The following is a 24,733-nucleotide window of genomic DNA, read 5'->3' as shown; positions in this document are numbered from 1 at the left end:
AGAGAAAGGATTAGGTCTGTGAGCTAACGGGAAAACAGCTTGATTATGGAAGAAAAGACACATGCATAGGATAGTTCGAACAGGCAGAGTTGCTGTGGAAGCACATTCCAGGAAAATCTTAAGAGATTACTTTAATAATAAACCATGCATTCTTCAGCAAGCCATCACGGGATTAACTACCCCTTTCCTAGGCTGGGAGCACAGTCATTTGTTTTATTTTATTTTTTCCTTCTCTCTCACAGGCAGGTTTTCTGCAAGGGACCATTGCCATTCAAAGGCTATTGTTTTTCAAACATTGCACTGACTTTTCCTTACCTTAATTTTCTAAACATAAATTTCAGTGGTGATTTAAAAAAAGACCATTATTTAGGCAGGGTGAACATCTGGGTGGGCTTAGGTGTGATTCTCCAGAGGGATGGATGTTCATTTTAGACTTACTGAAAAGTGAACAACTTAGATGTGACGGAGACAATGTTTCACTGGGGATAAAAGAGTTAAATTTCTTTTTTTTTTTTCTTAATGTGAGCAGGACATTGACTTACTGCCAGAAGCAGTATCAGTGCCCTAGAGATATAAAAATACAGTTCAAACCAGAATTCTCCACTGTCAACTCTTCAGATTTCTGTGCAAAATAAGAGGTGTCTATTTTAAGTTGTAAGTGTGAGCCCACTGCTCTTAAATAAACTGTTTTCATCAAAGTCTTCTCTTGAAACTACAACTCATAGCAGATGAAATCATTTTCTTCCTCTGGCTTCTTAGACAAATCCCTTCCATTTGGTGGGGTAGAGCAAACATAAGTTAGTATTTCTTGGTAAGAGTCTTTCAATAAAAAAATATATTTGAGTGGGCACTTCTTAGTCTAGAAAATATTACATGTTGAGGTTAAAAGAGACACCCATGTCTTTCTAATTATCAAAGTCCCCATTTGCCTGAAATCAGCAGCCTTTTTTCCAAATACCTAGCCAATAGAGTGAAACTGGACTTCTGGATTTTAGAAACAAAGTCTTGTGTTCTACAATGTACTAGAATTAAATTTCTCTGCATAAATGTTATAAATAGAATACTATCCTAGGACTAAAATTTGTATACTTCCTGTCATTCTTACAGTCATTTTTTTAATAGCAAATTACCTCTGAGGAATATTGAAAACTGCCAGCATGGCCCTCCCTGCCTCTGCACCCCTAGATGTGTCAGGGGATGAGAAATAGTAGAGCTTGGGGAGGTAGAATTCCGGGCCAGCTGTGCTGCTCTGCACCCCTCAGTCTCTCCGAACACTGGTTGTTTCAAGCCTGACCTACTTGAGAGCAGACATTGCCACTCACATTGAGCTACCCCAAATTACACAGTGGCTTTGCAGTCGAGGCTAGGCACGGACCACAAAATATATCCTTGGTGTCCCACGAGCCCTATTTGAACCCTCAGTTTCCAGAGGTAAAATGCGAATCCACTGTGTTGCTTACTTGATAAAATCAATAACCCCCTCCCATCCGAGATACAATTTAGCATTTTCACATTTACTACCTGCTGCCTCTGACTTTAAACAATTTTTTTTTTAAGGGAAAAGAGACACGTCTTTCCCAAGAGTAATTTCAGAATTCTCCAAAAAGCAGCAGAGCTTCTGTGGATGTTTTACAATAGTTCTTGATTTTAAAATAAGGAGAAAATGAATTCTGAGCTTGTTAACACTCATTAAGATTTGCTGCGGAGTACCTTCTACCGCTCAGAACTCTACGTTAACATTTTTAAATATTTTATTTCTTGCAGTTCATGTTTTTCCTAGAGGTACAGGAAGTGTTATGGAAATTCATGCAGATAAAGTCATGTTATGTGTCTACACATGGGTGTATATACACCGTAAGGGAAGCCTATATAGAATCTCTGATTGTATCACAATTATAACTTACTTAATAGGCTACACAGACGTGAACATATTTTGCTCATATCGATTTCATAGAGAGAGTGTTATTTTTATATCCACATATACACGATTATATTTCATATGTAAATACAGTATGCTTTACATATGCATACATAGATTTCCCACTAATTTAAGCGCATTTGCATCTGTAGTGAGGGAGACGCTATTTCTTCTAATGGGGGCAAATCCATTCGCGCGATCAACTTTAGAAACTGCAGATCTGCGCAGGATCCGTTGTCCCTTGTCAGGAAAGTCAGGAGTAAAGGCAGCCCTTTGTTCAAAGGGCCCCAACGGGTTGGTTAGGATGACTCCGTGTGCCACATCACTCGCAGTGGCAATCCAGGGAGCGGATCTGTGAAACGAAGCTCGGTGGATCCCACCCCTTTCCTCCAGAGCTTCCCTTTCCTGTCCTTATTTGCACCCGCCCCCCGCCCGCGTCGGTCTGGGACTTTTGACTTCGTCCCGAACACATTTCCCCTCCCGTCGCTGAGTCCCTGCGATCGCCCCCAGCTGGTGGGGCTCGCGGAGCCCAGGGGAGCCGGGTCCTCTGTGCCGCTGCAGCGCGAGTTAATAAACAGTTAAGTTTGAAAGACTCTGCAGACACGTTGAGGGGGAGTTACCAAGCCCAGGCAGCAAAAACATCCTGGCACATTCCTGGGGAGTCCTCAGCTGCCAGCATCTGATTAGAACCATATCTCTCGCCGGGAGTGGCCGCGCGGCCCCGAAGCTCCCGGCCGGCGGCTATTTAAGCGAGGCCCGCCGCATCCGCTGCGCTGCAGCCTGGAGGCTCCGGGCGCGGGGAAGTCATGCTCGCTTCGCGGAGGCAATAGCTAGCCGGTGAGTAGCTTCGAAACCCTTCTTCCCTCTGGCTCCATTTTTTAAGATCTCCTTCTCTCCTTTGCTCCCCTTCTCTCTTCCCCCGCTACTCGTCTTTGGGTACAGACCTTAGGCTGTGGGGAATCTTAGAAATGAGAGCGTGTACTTGGGGAAACCAGCAGTTTTGTGGCCTGACATCTGAGGGATGCTTCCACGGAATGTATTTACCTTTTGAATCCGACTCCAGATGCCCAGCTTGTGACATTTAACAAACGCCTCCTTTTGTGTCGTGTGTGTGTGTGTGTGTGTGTGTGTGTGTGTGTGTGTGTGAAAGGTCTGCTGGCAGCCCTCCTAGGACACTGAGGTGGCTGCTGGCCGCCTAATTAACTCCACCAAGGGTGTTTATTTTTGCTGTGTGACAAAGGCTGGGGACCTGGCTTGTGCCCACAAGAAGCTTTTTCCTGGTGACTGACAACATATGGCATTAAAATGTGAACTTTGTCTTACACTGGCATTCCCAAGGAAGTATCTACCCAAGGGACTTAAGAAACTTGTTTTATATCCCCCGGAGCAGGGAGCAGGGTTTATATGGTGCTTGTCTGCCTGTTGTAAGCCGGTTAAAAAGATTAAGTAAGAATTCTAAAAAAGTGGGGGGAAAATGAATGGGTTAAAACCATGGAGCCTCAGTCAACATAGCGGTTTTCATAGCATAGAGCTGACTGGTTTTCATAGCATAGAGCTGACTCTGTTATTTGTTTCTGCCGTCTTTCCCTCTTGACTTAATTCTGAGCCTGGAATTCAGGTCCGCAGTCAGTTTCAGCAGGGGAGCTGTTTGAGTCCAAAGGGAAATTTAACTGGATTAAAAACACTTAAGGAATCTGGATGTTATCTCCACCCCAGCCACCCCCCACCTTTTCCCCTTTCTTTTTAGTTTTTGTTTGGAAGGAAGAGAGCCACTCTGTAAACTGAGAAGAGCAGAAATAAGCTTCCAGACACATGGAAAGACTTAAAAATTATGGAGGGGCGACTTCACGAATAGTAAATGTTGCTATTGCTCTATAAAGTGACTTAATGAAAAAATTTCTGGCCTTAGTCAGGCAAAGCAGGGGCATAGGGGAGAAGGAGGTAAGATATGACTAATGCAAACAGAAGTAATGGGAGTGGAAAGAAGGCAGCTACAAAAAATGCCTTTGAGATGTCTGATAAGCCTCTTGGAATGGCTTTGATGTGATGTATACTTGATTGTCCTTACAGTCTTGAGGTTGGCTTCTCACACAAATGCACCTACTGGCTGTTGGGGAGGGAAGAACTAGCTGGGGAGGAGGGAGCCTGCAGCTACCAAATGGATTGTCACCATGCTTCTTACCCCAGCAGCCAGACTTTGGGAGGCTGCTTTTCTCTGGGCCAGGTGCCCCACCCACTCCAGGTTCTGTGTCTCCCCTCTCGGAAGGGAGATGGCCCTCAGTGACACTGTAAGAAAGTTTATTGCTTTGAGAATTCAGGAGTATTCGAGGCTTGAGCCCTTTGAAATCTTTAGAAAAGGACCTTTTTGGTGCAGTGCTGGACATATGGAAATAATGCCACACTTAAGACAACACGGAGAGTACAATGGGAAAGTCTTCTAGAGAAAGCATGAAGAAGACCTGGTGGTCTTTGCCAATGTGTGTTTCTGGGACAGACCACTTTTTCCAAATCCTTAATCAGTTTCCTCCTAAGGCCAACTAAATTCTTTTTGCTATTGCTGGTGAATAATTTCCCCCTTCTTTTCCCACTCCCAGCTCGATGGATCCCTTCTTAACCAAATGACTGACCTAGAAACTAGTTCTTTTTCAGCTATACCCTCCTATGCTTTAACGTATAACCAGAATAAGTAGATGGTAGAGGAATGTCTTCCAACTTTGAGCCCATACACACATGTACTTGCCATTCTGGGGATCTTTGATCTTGATGGTTGATCTTTACCTGAGGATGTAAGTGAGGGAAGAAAGCACTTGTTAAAAACCTTGTCTAATTTGTGAAGGGCAAAATCCAGAGTTTGCATTTCTACTGAAGACTTTTATAGTTTTAGATTAAACTGAAAGTCCAAATTCCTGTGCATTAGGCCTGTTTGTTGTCTTTCTCCAAAGGTTGAATGGATTTCAGTCGCCTTGTTTGGGTTGAAGGGTACTGCTTTTAAGGCACTTGTTGGCATGAAGGTAGAACAGGGACCTCTAGCAGCTGCTGACCAGCTGTTTGGGAATGATATTTACTGGTCTGCTCAACCAGTCCTCGATTATCTGAAGATTAAAGGAGCAAGAAGATATCTTCCTTGCTGAGTGCTCCTGGCCAAGCAGGAAGCTTTGCTGTGACATGGGCTCTTATGCTGCTTCATTTCTAACTCTACCTTCGTGTGTCCATAAACCTAAGTTTGCTACCACTGATATTTCATCTGGATAATTTTGAAGGCTCTGCGTGTTTCTCTTCCTCATTCTCTTAGCCTGAGGATTTAATTATTGTTCTTCTTAAAGACAAAGCCAAGTTGCTGAAATGCTTGGGAATGCTGCTGAGAGTTAGCCCTCCTGGGGTTTGAAGTTGTCCTAATGCTCATCAGAACATACCTCCCCAGCTGGACAGACTCGAAAGCTTACTGGCTAGGAAGGTTTAGGTAACTAACCAGACACATAAGGTTTTTTACCCTTTAGACAGAACCAGAATGGAAACCAGATTAGCAATATGAAACACCTGAGTAACAGGATGTGGTATTTTAAAATTCTCCCTGGCACTGCTATGTAATTCTAAAGTTGAAGCTGTGCTGCTGAATTGCACAAAGGTTGGCCAAAATCATATTTAGATGAAACGGATTTTTGTTTTGCTTTGTTTTGTTTGAGACAGAGTCTGCCTCTGTTGCCCATGCTGGAGTACAGTGGCGTGATCTTGGCCCACTGAAGCCTCTGCCTCCTGGGTTCAAGAGATTCTCTGACCTCAGCCTCCTGAGTAGTTGGGATTAGAGGTACCTGCCACCATGCCTGGCTAATTTGTTTGTTTGTTTTTTCTTTTTGATAGTAGAGATGGGATTTCACCATGTTGGCCAGGCTGGTCTCGAACTCCTGACCTCAAGTGATCCACCCATCTCAGCCTCCCAAAGTGTTGGAATTACAGGCATGAGCCACCAGACCTGGCCAGATGAATCAGATTTAACATCAAATATGTGTCTTTAAAGGAGACCCAACTCATGATGTCAACATATCCTGACTGGATTAACTGGTGGAAATCAGAAGGAAAGCAGACTCCTTGGTTTTTACTTAAAGACAAAAAACAAGCAGATTCCTGATTAAGGGAACAAATGATGCCTGGTATGGACACAGAAGGCTAACATTCAACACTAGCTGCCTCTGGCAGGGCATAATTGGACAGTAGTTGAGAACTACCTTCTGAAGTACCATTGCCTGGGTTCAAATCCTAGCTACAGGGTTGCAGGTTACATGGCTCTGGGCACATTCCATAACCTCTCTGTACTTGAGCCTGCTTATCTGGGGATAATAATAGTACCCCAGGATTGCTGGGAACACAGTTAATCTAATATACTTGGAATACTTTTTTCCATCTGATTTTGAAGGTTTTGTTTGTTTGTTATTGCTCCCCCCTGAACAACTGAATTAAGTGTCTTTTTGAAAACTGAAAGCAAATGGAAAATTTCTTCATGAAAATTAAATACCCCTCACCTACCTGAAAAAGGTTAATTATTCAAGCACTTGATTTTAATAAAGCCACTGTGTTTGCTTGTGCTCACACTAGAACAGACAGGGCGTTACTCTTTGTTCTCGTCCTGGAAGCCTGCACTTTGGTTTGGTCAGGCTGACCTCGCTGGTCTCAGTTAAGTCCTCCGCATACCCTCTCAGACTCCCGACAGAGAAGGAGCAATCCTTCCCCCTGAAGTCAGCATTATCACAGAAGGAAGTGGGAAGGGAGGGACCACCCGGACTAAACTGAATGACTAGGCTAGAAATAAAAATTCTTCCGAGTGTGTGCAGGCCCCATACTATCCTTGCCCACATAGCTGGGCAGGTTGCCATGGTTACTCCCCTTCTCGCATCCTTCTACCCTGGAAGGAAGCCTGCCTCTCTCTAGGGTAAGTAGAATCTGAACAAATTGCTTCCTGGCCTAAAAATGGAAGTTACTAAGTGAAGTAGAATCTCCTCTCTACTTACGTCACTCCCTCCAAACTTATTTTAATCCCAATACTTAATTTTCTAACCTTCCTAATTCTTGTATCATCTAGATAGCAAAATGTAAAAGCTTATGAAATTTCTGGAACCTAAAAGTTACTACCACAATACAGAAGCAGCCTGGCAAGTTTTCCCTACTACATTTGTACTAGCTAGCTAGGGGCAAGTGATTTTTAACTAAGTTCAACGGATAAAAATTCTAAGTGAATGGGGCAGGCTGAGTGAGGGTTAAGTTGAAGGTAAACAGAATGTATGAGGCCTGTCACTTAGATTTTCAGGTAACCATAGAGCAAAGAGAGCAGGTAAATAGGAAGTAACAATCCTAGAATGCTGGATTTGAAGCCCTGTTCAACCTAGAAGAAATTTGGATGAGGGAAATATGGTTTAATGTTGTCTCTTGGTAAAAAACTACCCTATTTCTATCTAGCAGTATGATGCAAAATGTTACTCCCAAAAAGACTTTGATCTTTATGTGAAAAATGAGCTGCCATACTACAAGTTTGCATTTGACAAGTTAATTCAGTCTTTCAAAATTGGACATTTAGCTTGATGTGTATTTCACAGCTTGAGAGAACTCATCTAAGACAATAGTTCTCAGAGTTGATTCCCAAACCAGCAGCATCAACATCAGCTGGGGACCTGTCAGAACTGCAAACTCTCAGTCCCCGCCTCAGGTCTCCTGAACTAAATTCTGGCAGCAGGGCCCATCCACCTGTATCTAAACTAGCTCTCCATCACGTGATCTAAGAGTAACTTTCATAATTCAGTGGTTTTAGGATTCAGCTGTTCAGTGGAAATCATAACAAAGTATTTGAATTCCTTCAGTCTTGGAGACAATAAAGAAAAAACATTTAAACACAGTGCAGTTTGACTGAACCTTAGGATGCAGAAAGATTAAAAAGCATGGGCTTTGGACATTTTCCCATATATGAAGTGTGGCTTTCTTGATCCTAGGAAATCCAAATATACTTTTGGTTTGACATTATCACCTCACTTCGAAATCCTTTCCCCTCTGCTGGGGTTTTTAGAGTATAATTAATCTCCATTTATTAGGAGACTGTCCCAGTTACCTCTTTTAAAAAAGATTCCAGTAAACTAGATCATTACCCTTGAACCAGATGGTTTTCTCTAACCTATAAAACTCTGTATTTGGTTTTTATGCCATGTCTAGAAGTGCAGATGAAGGCCTCTCCATAAATGAAGCTACTTCATTTAGTGTTTGTAAAGTTTAATGGCTAATGAAGCACTGCTCCTTTCTCCCATTCGACTTTCACTTTAAGTAACCTGAAATAGAAAAGATACCTCTATTTCTTGGCTCCAATATATGAGTATCTTGCCCAAGGTGTTATCAGTAAGTGGTAGAGCCAGGATTCAATTATGAATCTTTATGATTTGCATCTTGGCGTTTATCTGAGTGCTTAGCAATTACCTACTATGTGAAGTCTGATGCTAGGTTAGCAATGGAAAAACTCACAGTGAGCAGAAATCAAAACAAACGTCTTCCTCATGTGTGACAAAGGACAGGATAGAGAGTTAAACAGACTTGCATGGGAATGGCAGTGCTGCCATTTCTTGGGCATGCTATTCAATGTCTCTGGCCCTTAGTTGTGTCACTTACCTTGCAAAAACCGTCCTAAGAATGCCTGATGTTAAACAGAGATCACATCTCAAACTGAAAAATACAAGGGTGTAATGTACAAGTATATAATTGGAACTCTGGTTTTGAAAAGCCAACACAGATTCATGGTTAAGAGCTTGGGTTCTAAGCTGCAAATGACTGTGCCCACAGTCTTGCTTTGCCATGTAAGACAAACTATGTAAGGCCTGAGCTTCATTTCTCCATAAGGAAATGAGTTGCCTCGATTTTAAAATTAAAAACTCCTCAGAACTCCTGCAGTTGCTTCTGAAATGTACCTGTCCTAGAAATACAATTCTCAATGCAATAACTAAGCTGATATTTTTTAAATGGTCTTGTTCTCATTGTTTTTGAGTATCAGGCAAGCTAAATTCTAGAGATCCACACATTCAGGCTGAAAATTAGAAGACCGTCTTTCCTATATATCTTTAAACTATTAAATGTGAATAATCAAGGAGGAGAACGCGGCAATGCTTCATAAATCAGTAGAGGAGCACAGATGTTAACTTTAAGGTACCACTTAAACCTCATCTGAGCAGAGCAGTTAAGTCCTGTTAAGGTCTATCGTTAATCCATGCCCAAAGAGCTGGAAAGCGAATAACTCCATCCCTAATTGTGTCCATATTGAAGACAGCTGCCCTCTCTGTTCTAAACATTGCATCCAAATGATCTCACTTATTTTTTTATATTTTAAGTGTCCTATTAGGGAGCCAAGACCTGGTCTAGTCTTCTGTAATATGTAATTCAGATGCTAAAGTGCTTTTTGTTACCATTTAGTGCAACAGAAATAAACCAAGTGTGTTTGAACGTATGTCAGAGGGCTGGCATTATCATATGAAGAATGCTCAACCAGTTTGGCTTTGGGACAAAATGTGAATCTACTAGGGAAACATACAATTGCCCTCTGAGTCAGAAGATCAGAAGTTGCAGTGGCTACACACAGTAGGTGCTGAAATATCCATCCTTTAAAGGGAAGTGTCAGCTGTGCTTTAATTATATCAGCATTGGGTTTTGTTGTTATTGTTGTTACTTGATTTTGTTTTGTGTTGCTTCCTGCCCCCTTTACCTCTCAAATTAAACGACTTAAATGCAATTCATTTTTGAAGCAGAAAACAAGTATGTGCTGATAGAACAGGCTTTTCCATCAATAGTTGGTTGCTAGTAAGGAGGGTTAATACTGATTTCTGCCTGGGCTAAGGTTCAACTATAGCTGAGGCTTTTCAGAAAGCATACATGTACTAGAATTGAAATGATAGATAGTTATATTTCATGTCCACGCTATCTTCTAAAGGATAGCTTGATGCAGAGATGCTTGCTTAACTGCCTGAAAACTTGTTTTTTGTGATTTCTGGTTTGTCTAACTGGCCTAAAGTCCCCAGTGACTAAAAGTTGATAGTAATTGAAAGTTGGATGCAAATATTTACTTTAGGGGGACACGTAGATGATGAGAGCTGCCTATAAGATAGAGAAAATAGTAACTACTCAACTAACAGAAGATTTTATTATAATTAAGTGGTACAGAGTGTTGTGTGGGTCCAGAGGGAGAAAAAGGCCACTGGTGTGTTAATGGATTTGGCTTTTAAAGGAACAGTGGAAGTCAAATAAGCAAAGGTAAGAAGAGAAAATGCATTTTAGGCAGCAGCACATATGCAAATCATGTAGTTGGATGAACTTAGGGTATGCCTAAAGAACTCTGACTGGCCAGTTTGGCGAAGAGACAGTACAGGTGGCATAGGGCTGAGAAGTGTTTGAGTTTGAAAAGTAGGGATGAATTGTACTGAGCCATGGATGTCAGGATAAGAATTTTGATCTTTTTAAATTATTGCCATTATACTTTAGGTTCTGGGGTACGTATGCAGAACGTGCAGTTTTGTTACATAGGTATACATGTGCCATGGTGGTTTGCTGCACCCATCACCCTGTCACGTACATTAGGTATTTCTTCTAATGCCATCCCTCCCCTAGCCCCCTAACCCCTGACAGGCGTGGGTGTGTGATGTTCCCCTCCCTGTGTTCATGTGTTCTCATTGTTCAACTCCCACTTATGAGTGAGAACATGTGGTGTTTGCCAAGCAGATCTTGTCATTAAAGCAGGAAAACCAAATGCTGATTAGGATAACTTAACCTGACTCTTGGCAGAATGCGTTTGAGTGGAGATTGCTTAGTAGTTGAAGAAAAGCCTATATTTCTTTAAAAATCATCAAAGTAGAGAATAAGGTTGCCCAACCTAAGATTAAGGTGCAAAGAGAAATATTTATTACCTCTAATGTTTTAAGTGCACTGCTCATTAAATGACTGCGTCGAGCCTAGAAGTGTAGGGCAAATAATTTTCGGATCCCAAAAGCTTTATTGAATTGAGGGAAGAGCTCTACATGAATCAGAGGGCAATGATAGGTCATGGCAAATGTGGGGAAATGGCTGGTGGGAGGCTGGTGAAGACTGCCCTGAGACCACACATCTTGAGTGGCCTTGGAATGAAGGTTTTCATGAAATTCCAGAAGGCGAAGGCAGTACATATTACAGGCTAGCAGGCCACGTAAGAAAGTCTGGTGTGTCTGCGTCTGTTCAGGGGAAACGGAAGACAATGGCCTTTTCAGAGAGCAGGTGGCCACGTATATGTATAGTCTGCAGCCTGATTAGAAGGGCTTTAAATCTCAACTTGAATGTGAATGGAGGAATTGAACACTGATCCCTGATTAATACAAAATCAGGAAAACTAGGAGGCTAGTAAATTCTCCTATAAAAATTTCGCCATAAAGGGAGATCAGTTACAACCAGACTCTCTTACACACCTTAGACTCTCACTGAATCCCTGTGGAGAAAATGGAAGAAAGAGCTCATCCCATAAAGAGTTGTTTGCTTGTTTGTTTGTTTTTTACTTCAAGCGTTTTAAAAATGAAGGAGTACCTATGCCACGTATGTAGAAAAGATCAACGAACACCGTAATATAAGTCTGCTAATTATGAGGGACATGTATGATACAACGTGGCATAGCTTTTTAGGGAGGAGGAACTCAGGGCGGCGGTGAGGCAAGGTTGGGAAGAAATGCTGGAACTCAGTAAAAAAAAAAAAAAATGATACGGAGGGAGGAGAGGTATGAAAATAAAGGGTAATTATGAAAAGTAGAGTTTCAGAGGTTTGACGCATTCATTAAACATGAACAGTTTAGGATAAAATCTTAGCGTCATTGTAAGCTGCAGACAGTACTGTTGTGGATCTTTTAGGTCTATCTGCACACAACGTACATTCTGTAATGCTGTTCCCACTTAGTGTATAGTGATGCAGTTGTTCCGTTTTCTGCACAAGAACTGTTTCCTAGAAATGGTGGGCACAACCATGTTCTGTATTAGGATCTGGACTCTTACACTTCATGCAGCTAACATTTGTGGAGGGCTCACTACTTGTAGTGATCATGAAGTCCATTTCCTTGAAAACTGACATTGACCAAGCGCTACCTGGTAGCCCCTTGATAATGCTCTTGTGACTTGGTAGTGCTGTTTAAATAACCAAAGCCAGCTGTAGGGACCATTGGTTACATTTTCATAAGATTGTTTCACTGAAATCTGAGATTTAATATTTGGCCTGATGTGAAAGCGACACTCTTGTATTCTTAGAAAATCTGGTAATTAAAAGTGCCACAGAACATGTCTGGTTCTAGAATACAGAAGTTCCCGGAATAGCTTGTACTTCTTAAGTGATTGCCCAGACTGAACCCCAGAGGAGCGTAGTGTTTCCTTCTGGTGTTTATGAAGACAGTGTTGATTCAGAACTTTGGATTTTATGACAACGCTGAAGGAAACATCACTGATATTCTTCAATACCCTCAGGTATAACAGAATTGCTCCCTTCTGGCACTGCCATACAGATGCTCCTTCAGATTGTAATGTGGTTATAGGAGACTCACAAATATTAAATGTAACTATCCCCTCAATTCATGTAATAATTTAAAAAACTGTTGAAGAGGGTTATTAACCTTTCAGACAACATTTGCATCTTTCCATAATTGATATCAGTACTGCAATTTATATATAATTCCTTGAAGTAATACTACTTTTTCTTCCTGTTATGAAGTATTATTAATAGCAATGAAGCTTTCTACCCTAATCAGAAACAATTCCTCCAAAACACATAGCATCAGTTATAACTGTGACCTGCTTGTTCTTTCTCCCCACCTATCCTCTAAGCCCCTTGAGAGTAGAGACCATGTCTATTTTGTCACTGTATACATGGGATAATGCAGTACTTGGCACACAGTAGGTGTTTAATAAACAATAACCAGATGGCCAGGTGAGTGAGTAACTCAAGCCACTTTCATTCACAACATCAATTGCAATTTATTATAGAGTGAGCAAAATGAAAAACTTTAGCTTGTCTTATCATCTGTTGGTATAAGTAAAACAGTTCTGAGCTCCCCCCCCCACCTTTTTTTTTTTAACTTTAAGGTTATTTATAATGAGCAATATCCATATGTTCTTCTAGTTTATATCTGGTCAGGGCTTAAGGAAGGCGGACAAGCTGTTACTGAAATTCTCCAGATGGTGTGGTCTTTCCAAGTTGCTAGTTTAACTTCTACCAATGGAGTATTCATTGTTGCTCATATATCTGTCTGACCTGATGGATGTAATCACCTGGCTAATAAGAATTGTGGTGAATAGATTTCAGCCTGATATTTCATCCACAAACAACTTCTTATTCTCCTTCTGTTGCTCCTTTTAAAAGTGTCCACCAAATTGTTTATAAAATTACTAATAAAATTTGAGAAAATAGATGAGACCTTTGGCTTAGCACTGGATAATTAAGGCTACTGTTTTGACTTAACACAATTTCCACCCAAATCAAAGAAACTTGTTTTGTTATGTTTTTTATTTCCCTGTGCAGCTGTATTGTGAATTAAGATATCCATTAGACTCTTTAAAATGCTAAAATTAGGTCACAAACTCGTTATTGTCTGCACAGACCCCAGCATTTCCAAGAACTCCAGGCTGGAAACCAACTATAGGCCATCCACTGACCAACTTTCAAAATCCTAGCATAGGAGTCTTTTGACTTCTACTTGTCATTTGACTGAAAACTTATGGTTGAATTTTTAATATGTCAGGAGCCTTCTCCAACGACTCTGGTTAGGTATCATTCAATGATGCCTAAGATGAAAGTGTTGACAGCCGACTATGGGCAGCGTTCTTTTTTTTTTTTTTTGAGACGGAGTCTCGCTCTGTCGCCCAGGCTGGAGTGCAGTGGCCAGATCTCAGCTCACTGCAAGCTCCGCCTCCCGGGTTTACGCCATTCTCCTGCCTCAGCCTCCCGAGTAGCTGGGACTACAGGAGCCCGCCACCTCGCCTGGCTAGTTTTTTGTATTTTTAGTAGAGACGGGGTTTCACCGGGTTAGCCAGGATGGTCTCGATCTCCTGACCTCATGATCCACCCGTCTCGGCCTCCCAAAGTGCTGGGATTACAGGCTTGAGCCACCGCGCCCGGCCTATGGGCAGCGTTCTATGTGATTTCAGATATGCTCATGTTCTCTGTGTGGTTTCCCTTCACTTTTGAGTTTAATTGAAAGTGACTGAACCCTACAACATCTTCATGATTCTGTCTTTAGCCCAAGTTAGACTATAGACTTATGCTTACATTTTAAACTTTGCTGTCTACCAAATTAGTGCATCTTTAAGGAATTTAATTTTTAAAATACAGAAAAGCACGTCACCCCAATGTCACTTATTCTAAATGTATAAGAAACAGAAATCTGTCTTTTTCCTTCCTACTACCCTTCTTAGCGAGCATTTTCTTGGCACTGGTCTTTCCAGATTTTCAACACTTTTATGGAAAAACATATATACATTGGGAAAATATCATATTAATATATTCTGCTTCAAATAAGAGATTATAAATACATGACTATCTTAGTTAATAGCTGCCATTTACAAAAGATGCTCTTTTTTTGTTCTTAAGGAGCTCACATTTTAAAATCTCATTTCACTTCATATACATTTCTATAAAGCAGACATTAGGGGAGCTCTTTTGTATGACGAAATCATCTTAGAATGTAGGGTGTAAGACATAATGGCCTTTGACTTTTTAAAAAGCCACCGTTAAGACATTATATTTATTTGAAGTTTGAGGGTCACTAAGCATCAGAGCTTGGCAAGATGGGATAACCTTGAATCTAATGTTTGAGATTGTTAGTCCTTAACCTTTCAATTAAAAGCCTTTGTTTCCAGAAGATTAGCCAGATATTTGAAAGAAACCGGCAATGCTGAATCACTCCAAAGGGCAAGTCTGTGCAACGGTCATACTGCAAAGCTCTCTGACTCTTTGATACTGTGTCCCTGTACTCGGATTTGTCACCACCCCAACCTCCACACCATCACTCAAAACCTGAAAGTCCTCCCAGTCCCATCCAGACAAAACAGAGTGCTACCGCCCACCCTGATCTGGCTTGACCTACCTTTTCACCTTTCCCCGGTATAATCCACAGGCCCTATATTATAGCCAAGCAGACATGAATATCTTTTACTCATTGCTATTAGTTCATCTTTCCCGAAAGTACTTTCTGACTGTGCATGTTGCCCCAGTCTTTGAAGAACTAACTTAATTATCTCTTTTGTTGTAAAGCAAAGACATTAAAGCATATGTATCAGGCTGGTGTGACTTGCAGATTGTTGCTCCACTCCTGCACTTCAGCCTTCTCTCCTGTCAAATAGGGATGATAATGTCCAGGATTAAATGAGAATGTCTTAGTATCACATCTGGTATACAATAAACATTCAGTAAATTTAACTTTTAAAAATCTAATATTCTGTGTTTCTAAGGAACATGTCCAGGACATTCTCAGTCCTGGATTCCCAAATCTACTTTCCTCTACTCTCCTTTTTCCCCAGAGCATTTTTCATCTTCTGAAAGTCTATACTCCACTTATGTTTTGCTCCCTGTTAGATAGTAAACCCTATAAGGGAACAGATCTTTATTTGGCTCATTGGTATATCCCAAGCTCTTGAAGAATGCCTGGCACTTAGTAGGGATGCAGTTTTGATTACATGAATTAACTTGCTGGTAAAGATCACTGGAATTCAGGGGTAAACTTGGTTTCCAGTCTCTAAATTGTAATGGCTTTGAGTTGGGATCAATCACCAGACCCCCATGTGCTCTAAACAACAACAAGAAAAAAGACTGTCAGTGTCTGCAGGCTTTTTTAGTTTTGTCATAATCATGGCTTCACGGCAAAATCTAGGGTAGCTAGTGGCCTACCATTTGCGTCATCTCTCTGGCCCTGCACAATATAAGGGAAATGACATACTCTTAAGAGTCAAAAGACATTTGTTTTTTTTCCCCTTAAGGGAATGTTTTGGACCCAGGTGCAAATATAAAATAACATTTAGGGTAGGAAACCACCTCAGCTCCGACAGCGAATGACAGACTCGGAGAAGGGAACTTTATTCACATCTCACCTCTGATAATTAACTCTAAAAGCAGAACTTTGCTTATTTTAGAGGAACTATGCAAACTTGGTGGTGTTGTTTCTTTCACTGTTTTACTTGGTGGAACTAATTGTTAATATGCTTCCGTAGTATGTTAATTAAGGAACACATTGCTAGTTGAAAAAAAAACACTACAACTATAAATATTTTTCTAATTTCACAGTTTGCTATACTAAAAGGCTTCTATGGAGTGTGGAAGGGCTTGGTCATTACTTTTGGAGGATTTGTCTTAACTTGCTTGTCTGCAATATTGAGTCTTTTTAATAAAGATTGGATTAGGAACTTAATAGTGACTTTCAAAGAAGACTTGTCTTTGCATAGGGCTATAGAGTTCGGCTAAGGAAACAAATGATCTAATGGCATTCTCTGATGCTAAAAATGCCTGCATAGGAGGACTAGAAAATAGCAGATGCTACCATCGAGTGGATCCTCTAAGGCTTCAAGGACCAAATCAAGTTACTTTTATTTAATGACCATAATAAGAATCATACAGAGAGGCTACAAATGGAGCCCCTAGCTAATCACTTGTGTCCATCCCACATTTCTCTTAAGTATTAAAATGGCAATTGCTAATAGGTACAGAGCTTTGCAACAGGTCATTACTGGTTCAGAGAAATGCTCTGGAAGAAAATAAAAGCTAACGAAACATCTTGCTTAAGTATTAACATTTTTTATGAACCAAGCAAACTTCCTTTATTATGACTCATTGATGTTGACATTCCCGGGTAGACTAACCAGAAACCTTTTTTTTAGTTCAATATAAATATGAATATTTCATAAAGGGCCAGGAGGTCTCTGCTGACACTCAACTAAGTGTCATTTGATAAAGAACCATTCCTATTAGTTCACCTCATGCTAGAACTAGAAACCAGAGTGGTACCCCCATGATTAGTTATCTTAAAGACTGGTGTGTATTGAACAGGCCTGGAGAAAGACCCCTCATCCCATCTGCTTACTCTGGGAAAGTCTCCCAGTGGTAAGTCAGATTTTTAAACCAACCTTTTGCCCTAAAGTCAAACCTGGACCGTTAATGCGGTATGTGTGACACTGAGGGCCAGGCAGCTTTGTAGATGATAAATTTTAGTGAAAAGGAAAAATAATACAATTTCTAGTCAGTACTGTGGAAACTAGAAAATAATATAATTCTTTTTTTTTTTTTAAACAGGATAGTTAGATAGTAATCTCACTGTTAACATAAACCAAACTCATTTAACATGGAAGGAGTAGAGAGTTGGCCAGTATTAGATGCACTGTAAACCTATCTACAGCTGGAGATGATTCTGAATAACACATTTTAAAAGATACACACACAGATCTAATACATGAGTCTTCATAGCTTAGAAAACCAGAAAAACTAAATAGTCCTAATATATAAATTTTTCATGTCAAATAAGTTAAGCCCTTAGGGAAGTAGCAGTGTATTTGGTGTCCTATGATATGACGATTTGTTTAATTAATGCATTGCCTTTTAAAATATCCCAACGGAGTTGTTTATCAGGCCAGTAGTATAAGGTTTATAAGAAACGAACATCTTGCATGGGCTATTACTTCATATTAATATAAAGTTAAGATACTAATTACTTCAATCTTACAGATTATGTCCAGATCAAAAGTAAGAAGAATACGATGTTGCCTTTGGGGAAGAAAACTAGATATTTTCTACAATCCTCAAAATTTGTTAATACCAAAATGGTTAATACCATCTCAAGAGCTTATCTTAAAAAATGTAAATGGAGTATTCAAGACTTGAGCCTTTGAAACTGTTGCCTAATGACATAACCAGGTAGCTTTTCCAGGATATCTTGTTTTTATGCAACTTATACAAAGTTTATTTTTTCCCCATCCCTAGCCCTGAATTAATTAGAGATGACTAAAATAGATGACTAAAGAAAACAATCCAGTGGAGTATACACATTAGAAAATCTTCAAAGTCCCTCTATAAATCCTAGAATAAACTTTCTGAAATCTGTACAGATTAAGGTGAAACTTGAGATCTGTCCTTGTGTTCTTGGAATATTACAACCAAGAAAGAAGATGTGTGAGCTATTTAATATATATTCATTCTTAAGAAGTCTTAGTTCTCCAAAACACTATCATTCATTTTAATCTTATCTCTAGAGGTCATTTAAATGACTTGTCAAAAGTGGTATAGAAATTGAATTCCTGAGGTCTTCTCTGGATTAGGAACAATGTTTAATGGTTGGGGTCACCAAGGAGTAGTTCTTTTCTGAAATCTCTTCTAGATACAAGGTTCCTTGAATTATGCTTCCAAACTTGCTGAGTGTGCTTCCTGATCCCAAATATAGATGTCTAGCCATGTTTGTGAAAGCATAGACCAATCAATGGTGATTACTTACATGATACTAACAGATGTGATTTTAGGTATGTAAACTTGGATTTATATAAAGAAGTTGTGAAACAAAACCTGTCTCACAGACTTTATAAGCAAAATTCTGATATTAAGTGGTCGGTGTTTTATTGTATTAATAATTGAACCTTTCTATGCTCATCTATTTCTGAAGTTGCTGAACTGTATACAGATATTTCAATACATTAGAACACTTTGTTGTTCAATGTAATTGCTCCAATTGTGCAACAGCTAACCTGTTTAATTCAGCAGAAACTAGAATACTGTCATTTGGAATTTTCACATCCCTCAGTTTAAAAGTGCATTTATTTATTCCCACAAAACATATTTGTTCCAATACTATTTTCCAACAGATGAGAGAATAATGACAGATGTGAACTTTAGCTCAAGAATACTTGTGAATTTCTGCCAGTTTTGTTCATCTTGTACTCAATCTGCAGCAGCTTTTTAGAGTTTTTGTTTGTTTGTTTGTTTGTTTTTTAATAATCATAAGCACAATTTCAAGCAGGTAGGCTAACCATTGGGAGACCTTCTTCTGGATCTGGAATTCAACTCATGTGGTATTACTATGTGATCACAAAAAGCAAGACACCAATTTGACAGATTCACCTCTCTCCCTTGTATACAAAAACCTAAAATTACCCAGGGGTTTCTTATCCATTAACCTATCTAATTTGCCCAGTAACCAAGAAATAAGTAAATGAGGAATATATTCTTACTTGTAGAAGAGCCTTCCTGACCTTTTAGGAAGCACAATCCAATCTTACACATTCTAGGAAACAAACTGCCAAGATTCTGACCTTCAGCCTGCTTGAACACTGGTGTCAAGAGGAGAGATGGCTGGTTGTCAGGTTGCTGGTTCTCTGTAAACCTGAAATTTGATAAATAAATACCAAGTCACTTTTTATTTTTAAGTGACTCCTTTTTCCTTCATCTAATTTGAAAGCAACCACGTCTTGTCTAAAGGAAATTAACTAAATCATGGAAGAACCATTTCTTAAATGATAATATTTTGAGCACACCAGATAACAGTAAATAGTAAGCAGTTTAAAATCAAAACAAACATAGCTATTCATAGCCACTGGGATTAGCAAGGCCACCAGTATTCCTGGAGATGAAGCCTAACTGCAATGTTGGTTGTGGATGTCTTCCCCAACTCGAATAGATCATACCAGATGTGGAAATGTGATCCAGTGCCAAGTCTCTCATGGAAGGTTAATGCCAACTCTATGGGTAGATTGAACATCAACACAAAGGGCATGCCACCTGGAACCTAGAGACAACATATTAGAATTAGATAAGCTAAACTGATCTTGTTTTAAGTCTGCATAACTGTAAGAAGTATTTTCGTAGTTTTGCTCTCTATACAGAAATGAAACAAAAAATAAGTTCCACTGTCTGTATACAATCACTATGTACCCCCTAGTTTGCTCTGTGCAGATTTACAAGGCAGCTGGATTCTTCTTCCTTCAAACTCTTTAAACAGCGTATCCTTGAAACATGAGTTGCAGAAAGGGTACAGCAACACTCAAGCAATGGCTTTGAGGATTATATAAATGTGGGGCTTTGCCTGGAAAGGGAAACCACATTGGGATTTTATATAATTTAGCCAGGCTATTAAAGAAGAAACCAAATATCAGGCAGTATTTCTTGCACTGGTTTTTGGAAGTGGAGAAGTTTAAGATTACCTACTTGTTTTAAAGTGGCCTGGTGTGGTACATATCATAAAATGATTGTACTAGTGTATGTGGCCCTTCATTTATAGCTTAATGTTGGTAGCACAGATGTTTCTAAACAACATGCTTTTAAAAAACTCTTCTAACATCAGCATAGACTTTCAAGCTGACTACTGTCATAGCACTTGAATAGAAAGTGGGAATTTTTTAACAATGAGGATTTATATGCATATGCATCATAGGTGAAGTCACAGAGGGACGTGGATGAAGAAATGATTGTGACTTGAAGTCCACAAGTGACGTATGCTGCACATCTATGTTGACTGAATTCAGGATGATTTCATACAGGGATGAGAATGCACAACCTAATGTTGTATATTCTAGGAAACAAACTGCCAAGATTATTTGTATAATTCATTTTAAAACTGGCATGGTGGGCCGGGCATGGTGGCTCACGCCTGTAATCCCAGCACTTTGGGAGGCTGAGGCAGGAGTTTGAGACCAGCCTGGCCAAAATGGTGAAACCCTGTCTCTACTAAAAATACAAAAATTAGCACCTGTAGTCCCAGCTTCTTGGGAGGCTGAGACAGGAAAATCGCTTGAACCTGGGAGGCGGAGGTTGCAGTGAGCTGAGATCCTGCCACCACACTCCAGCCTGGGCGACAGAGCGAGACTCAACAAACCAACCAAACAAACAAAAAACCTAGCACGGAAATAAGAAAAGGAGTTATCTTTGGTAGAAATAGCTAACCTAGCTTAGAAAGGACAGACGTGAAAACAGTAAAACATTTGCTGGGTTAGTTTGGGTAAGTATATGACGAGGGAGGATTGTAGTAAAAGCTATGAATGGTGTGAGTGTGTTGCCTCTGAGTCTTAACTTTTTGACTACCTTTTCCTGCCAGGATCGAGCATAATACATTGTATATTTAGATGGCCAAATTTAAAGTAAAACTCATGCATTTACTGTGTTTTGTATCAGTTCCAGAGTGCTTCCCGTCAAGTCACTGCCCCAAAGACACTGCAATAGAAAAATTCTAGAGGTTTCTATGTCAGTAGTATTTCTTTTTAACATTAAAACTCTAATATTTTTCACGTAAGTTGTTCATTCTTTAGAATATTCTGTGCCCTTGGATTTAGGGTGGGAGGGAAGCAGAATGAAATATAATGTCCTACTTTACCATCAAATGATACAAAATAGAGTTCTTCAAAATTCAAATTTTAAAACTGGTTTATTCTATTGACCCATTCCAGTTGCCTGTGAACACTTTAGCTTTCTAAAATCTTCTTCCAAAAGTGCTTTCTTGGTATATGTTCTGATTAATACCACTTCAAAACTAGAAATACCAAGCCCTCCTGCTCTTGGGGTCTCCTATGAGGGTGCCCTCCTGCTGTTGTCACCACGGTGTGATGTCTTCAGCCTCAACACAGTCACCTAGTGCAAGAGACTGGGCTACCACCAAAACCTGGTGGGGTTTAGCCACTGAAGAAAGTGCTCTGGTGACTGGGGCAGGTGTGACCATCTCTGGTCCTGCAGTAGCGTCTCCAGGTATGGGAAGTGCTCAGCAGAGTTCCGCCGTGTCCCTACAGGCCCTCTGGTCACACGGCTCTTTCAGTGTGATAATGCATGCCACCCACCAGCCACTGTACCAAGGCATGCCCATGCTGCCCGGGTCTGCTTGGCTGGGTCAGATTGGACACCTTGTCCCAAGTCTTTAGTTAAGACTACCCACCTTCCTGTTATGGGGATTCTTCCCTTGGGCCCTCCCCAGTGTCAGACCACTTCAGCCCATTGACCATTTCCCAGAAGCACCTCAGCTTACTCTACAGACTTGTTCACCAGGTTCCCAGATACCTTTGAGCTCTAAAGCCTGAAGTATATGGGAAAGAGTAGCCTTTGCCAAACTCCTCCAACCCCCTAATAACGCCATATTATCCTTTTTCCCAGAACAATGGTTTCATGATAGCTTTTCCTCAGAAGTAACGGGAACCACTCATGGCTCCTTCCATAGGTGACTTGATATTTCTCTAAGTAGAAAGAGAAGCAGCCAGTGGGGTGGTTCGAGATGACATTTAATATCACAACTCTGGGCTCAAGGATATAGTCATTACCTTGTTAATCTCTCTTCTCTACATCACTTCCCAGGGACAAGTACAAAAAGGAGAACAGCATATAAGGAAAGACACACCATATAATGAAAGAATTATGCGGCATCGGTGGCTAGCAGCCTCCAAATACAGAGCTCTGCAAAAGCTATGTTGCGGCATGCCGTGCACTAGACCGTAATTCCCCATTTCCATGTCAAGTTGTGCCCACAACATTGTCCTACCTAGCTCGCTTGAGATATACGAAGCTCACGTACCAAATGGTCCCTGATGTAAAACAGATCACAGCACAAATGATTCAGTGCCAGCAATGTAAGACAATGACAGAAGTATGATTTTTAACCTCTGTAGTTTCCCTAAACTAAAGTTTCAATGTCACTTCCTTCCCTTTGTAGAAGCGAGTTAAAGGAGAAAGTTGGATTCCCATTCTGTTTAGTTTAAGCCAGAGGAGGTTATACTTGAGAACTGGAGTAGAATATGTTTCTTCTCCCACATTAAAGCTGAAATGGGACATTGAAGCTGAAATGGGTATATACTCTCTAATGCCAATTAATTCAAGCTCAAGCCTCATTTGTCCATATTCACAAAAATTCCACATGATCAAAAGACCAAAAGGACATTCTGACACTGCTTTCTTAGAACCTGAATAAGTGTAAAGAAGGATTTTAGAATCAATCGTCTCTGCATGTCTGTGTTCATACAAGCATATTAACTTACACCCAGCTTTGCCGAGAGGCCAGAACGTGTTCTCACTGTGAAGACTACACTTTCTATTTTTTCCAACTCTAGTGCAGTTAAGCGCTCAAACTAATAGCACTTGTGCTGAAACAACAAAGCAAAAACACAATTGCAAAACTGATCATAACCTTAATACTTCTGTTCAACTTATGAACACTTTCAGACACTTGCAGTGAATTGGGCAGCGCTGCCCAGTCTAAAGGCCAGGCACGGTGGCTCATGCCTATAATCCCAGCACTTTGGGAGGCCGAGGCGGGTGGATTGCCTGAGGCTAGGAGTTTGAGACCAGCCTGACCAACAGAGTGAGACCCTGTCTCTACTAAAAATGCAAAAATTAGCTGGGCCTAGTGGCGGGCCCCTGTAGTCTCAGCTGCTCGGGAGGTTGAGGCAGGAGAATCGCTTGAACCCAGGAGGTGGAGGTTGCAGTGAGCTGAGATCACGCCACTGCACTCCAGCCTGGGTGACAGAGCAGGACTCTGTCTCAAAAAAACAAAACACAAAGAATGTGCCCTTATTTGGATGCATGAAGCTTCTTTAAAGTTTAAATTCTCCTAAACTTTCTTTATGGTGAGGACTGTTTCTTATGCTCCAATAAGATACATTCCTAATAACAAGTTATTTAAAAAAACAAAATGGATAGAGGTGGGTACAAAATTAGGACTGGTTATAATGAGTCCAGAGTATTGAAAGTTGCCAATTCAAGAGCTTAGACTTCCTATCATGTTCAAAAAACAAACAAACAAAAATAGAAAAAACTAAAACTTAAAGGCCAAGCACTGAATAGTAGAGAATGTACTGAAATAAATTTAAATGCTTTGATCTCCAAGTCTCAGACTTAGGCAAAACACCCAAATCAGTATTAATGAGGCAGTTTGACTAAGTAACTCCTGCTACCTAGGCAAAAAGGAATCTAGTGACAATATATAATTAGTCCATGTAAAATCCTTTTTCTATTTTGATTCAGAAAATATCTATTAAATACCATGTTCAAATTACCCTGCTAAGCTAACTTCTTGTTCTTTTGCTTGGTATATCTACTAAATGGAAGGCATTCTTGGTTCAGTCCCCATGCAATGGGCTTTGTACATCCTGTTTTTAAAAACAGACACGTCTAATTTCTAGGAATAAGGCATTAGAGTCTCATGCTAGATCTTCCTGGTGCCAGCTTTGTCCCCTCCAGCTGTTTCACAATTAGACAAGTCAAGCTCTCTTTCTTGCCCTCAGTTTTCTAATCGTTATAAGATGATGTGGCCAAATTATTCCCTAGTTTTCTTCCAGCTCAAGTCTAACCCACTTGGTATTTCTTTAAGCAGACAAAGGGCTGTTAAAATAGACCATTGGACCTCACATAGGTCAGTACATTGGAGTGATCTAGGAATCTTTAAAATATATTGATACCTGGGTCTCTATGCCCAGAGACTGTGATCTAATTTATCTGGGTATGATATGAATATCAATGTTTTAAGAGCTCCACAGTAAAATTTTCTCAGATGATGTGAAGCAGATCTTCTAAACTGTCCGTGATAATGATGTAGGTATGAATTTTGACTCAGGATTCATTGGAACAGGGCTCTCTGGGTAACTTAGAGTAGATTTTGTTCCCAGAGTCTGTTCCCATCAGAACCCAACTTTTTTAGGCTCAGAAGGCAGAGCTGGGCAGGAGGTGGCTCTTACATTGGCAAACCCTCTCCTTTTCCACCTGGGCTTTACTAATTAAAGTGCTAGACTGGGTGCAGTGGGTCATGCCTGAAATCCCAACATTTTGAGAGGCCAAGGCAGGTGGATCACCTGAGGTCAGGAG

The 24,733-nt window shown here is 40.4% G+C and overlaps 1 protein-coding gene across 1 annotated transcript in view; it reads left to right on the top strand.

Moving 5' to 3' along the window:
• The first annotated feature begins 2,317 nt into the window (after positions 1-2,317).
• The window catches only part of DAB2 (DAB adaptor protein 2), a 53,634-nt gene continuing 31,218 nt past the window's right edge, over positions 2,318-24,733 (top strand). Inside the window, exon 1 of the mRNA XM_023216467.2 lies at positions 2,318-2,755. The gene's annotated coding sequence lies outside the window, so the exon portion shown is untranslated. The remainder of the gene's footprint in view (positions 2,756-24,733) is intronic.

Source organism: Piliocolobus tephrosceles, chromosome 4 (genome assembly GCF_002776525.5).
Source record: "Piliocolobus tephrosceles isolate RC106 chromosome 4, ASM277652v3, whole genome shotgun sequence".
In the NCBI taxonomy this organism is placed as follows: domain Eukaryota; kingdom Metazoa; phylum Chordata; class Mammalia; order Primates; family Cercopithecidae; genus Piliocolobus; species Piliocolobus tephrosceles.
This window is presented reverse-complemented; position numbering and strand designations above follow the sequence as displayed.